The sequence below is a fragment of the Lytechinus pictus genome, chromosome 7, assembly GCF_037042905.1.
Source record: "Lytechinus pictus isolate F3 Inbred chromosome 7, Lp3.0, whole genome shotgun sequence".
NCBI classification, from domain to species: domain Eukaryota; kingdom Metazoa; phylum Echinodermata; class Echinoidea; order Temnopleuroida; family Toxopneustidae; genus Lytechinus; species Lytechinus pictus.
Genome location: NC_087251.1, coordinates 44,801,161 through 44,809,422, shown reverse-complemented (window position 1 = coordinate 44,809,422; position 8,262 = coordinate 44,801,161).

Genomic DNA, 8,262 nt, shown 5'->3' with positions numbered 1-8,262 from the left:
CGGGCGAGAAGCGCGAGCTGACAATTTTTGAAATTCAGACCTGAAGAGGGGCATTCTATATGGCTTGTTTGTAGGAATTTACTATTTCACTAATTAAGTGATGCGAGCGCGAAGCGCGAGCTGAAAATTTGTTATAATTAGATCCGAAAAAGGGACATTTTAAGGACTGTCTTTAGGAATTCGTGCACTGCAAAAACGCCGGTGTTGATTTAACACCAGCCTGGTATCTATATCGGTCCACACCAATGCGAACGTAAGCACATACTGGAAATGTTTTATTAAGGCCTTAAAAGGGGGCAATCACTTTAAGTATATAGTCATGAAAAAAGCATATGTCACTACATAAAACAATGATAACTTGAAGTGCGAGAAGATAGTTTGGTGCATAATCTTTGTGGACTTAAAATACAACAGGACTATATATCTCATTAGTCAGACAATGCGAGCACCAGGAATGATGCAACCCCAACCTGCCCCCATCCCCACCCTAAGCACCTTCTGACACCATAAATTAAAAAAAAAGTTTAGTAAAAATAACTTAGAACATTTTTTGTGTTTTTTGCCAACTGCAAACTTGTAGACAAGTCTACAAGTTGTAGACTTGTCTTCATGAATTTGCCAACTGCAGAGTTACCAGTTTTGTAAGTCTTGTGTTCTGTTCTTTTCAAATCTGAAACGGGGCAGTACTTGTACATCACTTTGCTGACTGGTAGAGCGTATAGTGTTCTGCCACTTTAATAGGCCCACTTTATAATTTGCCAACTATACTTTGGCTTTGATTATTCAACTTAAACCTTGGAAATTCATCCCACCCAATATTTATGTACCTAGTATTGCCTCTAATTTTACAAAACTAATGTGTTTGTTAAATCGTCAATAATTGTGGTATAATTTGCAAACTAACAAGCTTGTTCATATTGGGGGAGGACTGGGGGCTTACTTTGTGTGTTATTATAGCTCCATCTGTTTTGTACTTAGTATTTTGCTGACTAGTAGGGCTCTAAGCCTGGCTACATGGACTTGGATTTGCCAATTGGTTGTCTTTACTCTAAAAGTCGTAACCTTCTTCGAAGTTAGTACCCCTATTTTTCTTTCCTTTTCTTTCTTTCTTTCTTTCTTTCTTTCTTTCTTTCTTTCTTTCTTTCTTTCTTTCTTTCTTTCTTTCTTTCTTTCTTTCTTTCTTTCTTTCTTTCTTTCTTTCTTTCTTTCTTTCTTTCTTTCTTTCTTTCTTTCTTTCTTTATTTCTTTCTTTCTTTCTTTCTTTCTTTCTTTCTTTCTCTCTCTCCCCCTCTCTCTCTCTTTCTTTCTTTCTTTTTCTCCCCTATCCTCCATTTTGCCAACTGGTACATGATTTTGCCGACTGCCACGAATGTTGGGGGGGTGTCACACCCCCCCCCCCCCCCATACCCCCCCTCTAGCTACGGCCCTGGTAGTACAACACATAATAAACATAACAGAGTATAGATTGAGCACTTACTGGACTGCCAGGGTCAAATAAAGTTAACTGGCTGAATTACTGTAGTCAATAAAGGCCATTTGACCCTATCCAGTGGGTGCTTACATAAAACAGAAGCGGATAAAAGAGTGAGTATGAACAAAAAGGTTTAAGATCAATTATAATAGAATAACATATAGGTCTACTATATATTTAACTATATTTATAAAAAGTGTGTATTAGTTATTGTAACAATTCTTCATGATACGAGAAACTGATTTCCAACGTAAATAATTGGGGCCTGATTTGCCAATTTATATATGTGTGTGATTATTCTAACCAAGATCGAGGTTTTTTTTCTTCTTTCTTTATGATTAAAATTACGGAGCCTTCAAAGTGCCATCGACTTGACGAGTTGGCGAGATATGTTATATATATTGACAAGTAACTATTGTCTTCGTGTATTCCATCAAGTCCTTAAAATCTCCCTTTTTTATGACAGTTTATTAAAAATTACGGCTCACGGTTTGCACTCGCATTAATGTTTAACAATATATTAAATAATCCATGCATCCTATTCAAAATTACATAAGTGTTTAAAATGTCCAGTTGCAGATGGTCACTTTTGATCAAACCTTACATACACAACACATAACTTCAAAGCAGTTGCGGATAATAAGCGAAATATTTTGAGGCAAAAGTAACATAGCAAATGTGGTAAAATTTGTAAAAAAAATTGGCCTTTAAAAATTTTGACATTTCTAATTATGTAATAGTAGCTTTGTAAATTTAGACAAAGTTTTTTTTTGGTAAATCTAGCAGGCGTAACGCTTTACTTTTAGGTTATGACATAGGGGGATAGTACTATACTGAGCCCTTGTATATTTGTTGTCCTGATTGCGACCATTATAAATTTAGCAAGCTTATAATAGACGCCTTCCACCTTTCTTCCCGTTCTTTATTTTATTTTTCATTCCTCGGCGGCCCGATCGTATAAATTCTTTTCTTTCTTTTCCTGTCCCTTTTCTTCATAATTTTATTTTTGATTTTTCAATTTAGCTTTTGGCTCTACCTTCATTTCCGGCGTTTCTTAATTCTTGCCTCTTTCTCCCATTTTCCCGCCATTCTTCCCCATGCCGGCCATTATTTAGTCATATCTTTTGATTTTATATCCCTCTCTTAATTGCTAATCATGCTAATGTATTAGTATCTCAGGATATTTTGTACTTTCTCAATTGTTCTTTCGTTCCTTTCCCCGCTTTCCTTCCACAGCATTCTCTGTGTATGTTCTTTCTTTCTGTCCCTTTCTTTTCACTTTTTCCCTTTCCCTTTCCTCTTTTTCTTTCTTTCTTTCTTTCCCTTTTCCTTTCTCTCTTTCTCCCTCTTCTCTTTTTCCCGTTTTTTATTTTTCCCGGTGTAATCCGCCGGGAGGGGGGGGGGGGGGTTCCCCCTGCCTGTTACGCCACTGCCTTTCCCATCCTCCCCCCCGGGGGGGCCACTTACATTGACGAGTGGATACCATGCGCGACCAAAAAAACACGTAAAAAGGATGTCCTTTTCACGATAGGGCACGTTACGTACGTAACGTGATAAGGGTGTCAAAAACACAAAAATAATGAAAAAAGGGTGTCTATTTCGCTAGGAAAATTACGTGTTTAGGGTCGAATTTGCGGGAATGATAAAACAAAATTAAAATGTTTTATAAAGGATGTCCATTTTGCCCCAACACTTCGTGTTTAGAGTCCGATTTGCGCGAGGTGTAGAATTAAAGTGGGGTCGTACTAAACCAAATGAGGTAAAGCCGACGACCGAAGGACCCATAACAATAAAACATTCCTGTACTTGTTTAGGGGTTCATTTCAGGGAATATTTGCCAAGAGTATCGTTTTGTTTCCAATACTTGTTAAGGGTAGGGTTTCACGCGCCAATACTTGTTAAGGGGTGCATTTTCAGAATATGGAAATTACGTGTTTAGGGTGCTTTTCGAGACCCCATGGTCGCGCATGGTATCCACTCGTGAATGGAAGTGACCCCCCGGGTCGCGAAATTATTTTTCCCACCGAGTTCTGGACCAACATATGAATATTCATGACTTGCGTCTTCGGATTAAGAGTACGCATGCGCGTGGACTCTGCCTCGACCAGTGATGGTCGTAAGCATTCACGTTCAGTTGCTCAGAATGAATATTAGCATCGTCAAATTACCGGTACTCTTATATATATACAATTCTTAAACACTTTTCAAACTAGCTGCCATTAATGGCAAGACATGTGCTAGGCTAGGGCTCGCTTAGGCTAGCGCATTAACTTTACCTCAAATCTGGACCTGTCTAATGCCTAGTACTAATCAGTGTTGTAGTGCCTTGGCCTTGAACATTCAAGCCTTGGCCTTGGCCTTGAGGATTTTGAGCCTTGAAATTTCAAGGCATTTTCAAGGCATTTTCAAGGCATTTTCAAGGCATTTTGTATTATGTACTTTCATTTGTTTTATAAGTAATTATAAATGTTTCAGTTGTTTTTTTTAATATTTAATGACACTATAATGGTCAATACTACCAGTCAGCAGTAACATTAGCAGCAGCAGCAGTAGTAAGTGTACTAGCAGTGTCATCGATTGTAATTGTCACCATTATCAAGAATTTTCAAACAAAGAATACATCAGTTATGAAAATTAGCATTATGTATTGGTAATGTGTTGTAATCATGACTAATGATGATAATGACAGTAAATAATAATGATCAAGATCAAGATAATAGTGCTTTGATGACAAGAATAAATTTGACATCTGACTGCAATTTTGACAACAATTTTCGTACTTTAAACATAGCTAACTCTAAAGCACGATAACAAGGTTGATTTCTATTCCATTAGGATTTTCCTTGTATTATTTTCTTTGGCCAACAAGAATGTTTTAAGTCTTAATGATATTCTGAAAAGATTTGGTAAACTTGAACACAGTCTTCAATTTTGTCATATCCAAATGGGTTATGTCAATGGCATGATGAGCCAGAAACTTTGAGGGGCCAAGCATGGCATATAGAGCAAAATTTCTGTCAAAAAAAAAGAAGAAAGCGATTGAAGCGAGCGAGTGAACAAAATTTGTCCCCCTCTTTCTATAGGAAAAGCTAATTTTGCGATAGATTGTTTAAAAAATAATATCACATTTACTCCATCTTTTCCTTTCCCTTCCCCCCTTATCTAAGTGTATTCTTGGTGGTGGAACTTCTTCTTCTCTCTATCTCTTTTCTAAATTGTATATTTGTTTTGGGTCAGATTGACAAAACAAAGGGGGGAAAATGTTTACTTCTTTTTAATCATATATCGTTCAACAGTGAATTTCATTTCTCTACAGTTTCAAGGAAATAAACAACGTATTTGTTTTTGTGTCAATATGGTTTCAAGAAATAATGATTAATAAAAAAATAGTAATTGAATAATTAATTATTATTAATATTATCAACAAGTATTAATGATGGCAAGACATGTCCTAGGCCGCATACATTCGTAATTCCGAAGCTTCGTTATTCCGAAGGTTCGGATATTCCGAAGGTTCGTTATTCCGAAGGTTCGTATTTCCGAAGGTTCGTAATTCCGAAGGTTCGTTAGTCCGAAAAAGAAATGAGGTTCGTAATTCCGAAGGTTCCTTAGTCCGAAAACGAAGTGAGGTTCGTAATTCCGAAGGTTCGTTAATCCGAAAACGAAATGAGATTCGTAATTCCGAAGGTTTGTTAGTCCGAAAACGAAATGATTAACGAACCTTATTTCGTTTTCGGACTAACAAACCTTCGGAACAACGAACCTTATTTCGTTTTCGGATTAACGAACCTTATTTCGTTTTTGGATTAACGAACCTTCGGTACATCGAACCTTATTTCGTTTTCGGATTATCGAACCTTCGGGCTCGCTTAGGCTAGCGCATTAACTTTACCTCAAATCTGGACCTGTCTAATGCCTAGTACTAATCAGTGTTGTAGTGCCTTGGCCTTGAACATTCAAGCCTTGGCCTTGGCCTTGAGGATTTTGAGCCTTGAAATTTCAAGGCATTTTCAAGGCATTTTCAAGGCATTTTCAAGGCATTTTGTATTATGTACTTTCATTTGTTTTATAAGTAATTATAAATGTTTCAGTTGTTTTTTTTAATATTTAATGACACTATAATGGTCAATACTACCAGTCAGCAGTAACATTAGCAGCAGCAGCAGTAGTAAGTGTACTAGCAGTGTCATCGATTGTAATTGTCACCATTATCAAGAATTTTCAAACAAAGAATACATCAGTTATGAAAATTAGCATTATGTATTGGTAATGTGTTGTAATCATGACTAATGATGATAATGACAGTAAATAATAATGATCAAGATCAAGATAATAGTGCTTTGATGACAAGAATAAATTTGACATCTGACTGCAATTTTGACAACAATTTTCGTACTTTAAACATAGCTAACTCTAAAGCACGATAACAAGGTTGATTTCTATTCCATTAGGATTTTCCTTGTATTATTTTCTTTGGCCAACAAGAATGTTTTAAGTCTTAATGATATTCTGAAAAGATTTGGTAAACTTGAACACAGTCTTCAATTTTGTCATATCCAAATGGGTTATGTCAATGGCATGATGAGCCAGAAACTTTGAGGGGCCAAGCATGGCATATAGAGCAAAATTTCTGTCAAAAAAAAAGAAGAAAGCGATTGAAGCGAGCGAGTGAACAAAATTTGTCCCCCTCTTTCTATAGGAAAAGCTAATTTTGCGATAGATTGTTTAAAAAATAATATCACATTTACTCCATCTTTTCCTTTCCCTTCCCCCCTTATCTAAGTGTATTCTTGGTGGTGGAACTTCTTCTTCTCTCTATCTCTTTTCTAAATTGTATATTTGTTTTGGGTCAGATTGACAAAACAAAGGGGGGAAAATGTTTACTTCTTTTTAATCATATATCGTTCAACAGTGAATTTCATTTCTCTACAGTTTCAAGGAAATAAACAACGTATTTGTTTTTGTGTCAATATGGTTTCAAGAAATAATGATTAATAAAAAAATAGTAATTGAATAATTAATTATTATTAATATTATCAACAAGTATTAATGATGGCAAGACATGTCCTAGGCCGCATACATTCGTAATTCCGAAGCTTCGTTATTCCGAAGGTTCGGATATTCCGAAGGTTCGTTATTCCGAAGGTTCGTATTTCCGAAGGTTCGTAATTCCGAAGGTTCGTTAGTCCGAAAAAGAAATGAGGTTCGTAATTCCGAAGGTTCCTTAGTCCGAAAACGAAGTGAGGTTCGTAATTCCGAAGGTTCGTTAATCCGAAAACGAAATGAGATTCGTAATTCCGAAGGTTTGTTAGTCCGAAAACGAAATGATTAACGAACCTTATTTCGTTTTCGGACTAACAAACCTTCGGAACAACGAACCTTATTTCGTTTTCGGATTAACGAACCTTCGGAACAACGAACCTTATTTCGTTTTTGGATTAACGAACCTTCGGTACATCGAACCTTATTTCGTTTTCGGATTATCGAACCTTCGGAATAACGAACCTTCGGAATAACGCCACAAATGTTCGGATTAACGAACCCTTCTACGTTTTCGGATTAACGAGCATCGAGGTAAAGGCAATTTTCGTGTTTCGGAATTACGAACCTTCGGAATAAAGAACCTTCGGAATTACGAAGTGTAACCGTGCTAGGCTAGGGCTAGCTTAGGCTAACGCATTAACTTTACCTCAAATCTGGACCTGTCTAATGCCTAATACTAATAGTAATAGCCGACTAATGCCATGGTTTAAAACTTCGAACCAAATTCCGAACTTTACGTTTGATTTTATTTAACATGGTTTAATATTTCTAGTCCGTATACAGAACCAGTCCTAGATCTAAAAGATATCTTAGTTCTAGTCTAGTCTCTAGATCTAGACTCTGATCTACGCTGTATCAGCATGGAACAACTAGTGTACCAAGGGGGGGGGGGGGGCGCAGACTGCCCCCTGACAATTTACAACTGATCCAGGGGACGTGCCCTCCCCCCTTTGAGAAGCCAAATCAATAATTTGTAATGTCAAAATGCAACAAAAAAAGACTTATGTCCCCTCTTTTGAACGTGAAGATTTTTTTTTTTGCTTGTCAATTTTTTTTCAGCTAAGAAATCCTTAATTTGGGGGGGGGGGAAGACGGGGATCAAGATCACTGATCAAGTGCCTGACGTTATAATACGTTCCATGCAATGCAGTGGCGTAGCTAGGATTTTTTTATGGGGGGGGGGCACTGGGGGGTCCTTGCTTTTTTGTGATATTCCAACCATTAAGCAACATTCTATACATTTTTGTAACCATGAGCAGGATTAGTACTGTACTAAACAATAATTGATGCAAGCACGATTCAAAATCTGTGATTTTCGAACCTAAAATGTATTATGTTTTATTATTAAAGAAGGTATATTTCTTTTTTAAAAAGGGCATATTTCATTTGGAAATAAAAATCCTACAGGGATTTTTTTTTTTTGGGGGGGGGCTAGAGAGCACAAAACGCAAGTTAAAATTTTTAAATGCTTAAACTAAAAATGAGTCATTTTTAGGACTCTTGTCAGCTTTCTTTTTTTTTTCTGCTTACAACCACTTTTAAATTTCAATTCTCATTTCTTGTATCTTCTACACTTATTTTACCTTAAAAAAAAAAACAGAATAAAGAATACTAACAAAATAAAGTTATATTCAAAAGGATATAAAGTAAACAGGGCGCACCCCATACCCTTAGTTGGGAGAGGGTAAATCTTAATTATTTCTTTAAACAGTTAATCAATCATTAATTATTAATACTTGTTGATAATA